We start from the raw sequence: 926 nt of genomic DNA on the forward strand, positions 1-926 counted from the left end.
GGGGGGGGGGACATTGTAGCCTTTATTTCTTCGTGGCTCTTTACTCCTTATTCTTCTTCTTCTGCCCCCTCTCTCGCATGTTGTTGCGGATCGTATGACACATAAATACTCCAAATAATCAATTGAGTCGATTTCATCCTCGAAAGTACCAATTCTCTTAGCAGCAGAGGTGACGGATATTTAGAGTCTTTATGTTTCTGATCCTACTTTCCAATTTTGGTCGGCCACTGGCGGGTGACGGGTCATTTCTCTCCGGATAAGTTTGGAAGGCATACCGACAATCGTCTTTCGGAACACTCATTGGAGGTGATTAGTCCTGCCCAAGAGGAGGAATGTCTGTTTAGACTACCACGTGGACTATGACTCCCTAGGGGGGTTCGGGAAGGCGACGAATGAACCAAGGACTCAACCTCAATCGGAAAAAGGGTATCTTTTCCTATGTAGGTGGAGGACTGTAGGACACCGATGAGAACTTCATCTCTTATGCCACTTTTGAATGGTGTTGAGTTTTGGGTATGTCGTTTGAATCATGGTTTTAGTATTCCTTTTGTTGTTTCATAAGCTTTGAAGATTATTTCTACTTCGTCAGACACTCGCTAACTCTGAGGGTGATGGTTAGACTGTGTCAGGAGCTGAGAGGGTTTTGCCACCTAGGTGAGGGATGGTCAAAATGACCTCTTTAAGCAATGTGGCGAGTTTTTGTATGAGTGGTTGCGTTAACGGGGGTTTGTCCGGGACGTAACAACAAAATACCCTTAGTTGTATCTATGGGTGTGGTGTGATGCTCCCTCATTTTGTAAATAAATAGAATGCAAATTTATTATTTATGATAATGATTGCTTCTCCTCAAGTGCAATATGGTTCTTCACACCAGTCTTGTTGATGATGTTTCTTTTTTCCATGCTAATGTGATATATATATATATA

This window comes from Phalaenopsis equestris, unplaced genomic scaffold, assembly GCF_001263595.1.
Source record: "Phalaenopsis equestris unplaced genomic scaffold, ASM126359v1 Scaffold000302, whole genome shotgun sequence".
Lineage (NCBI taxonomy): Eukaryota > Viridiplantae > Streptophyta > Magnoliopsida > Asparagales > Orchidaceae > Phalaenopsis > Phalaenopsis equestris.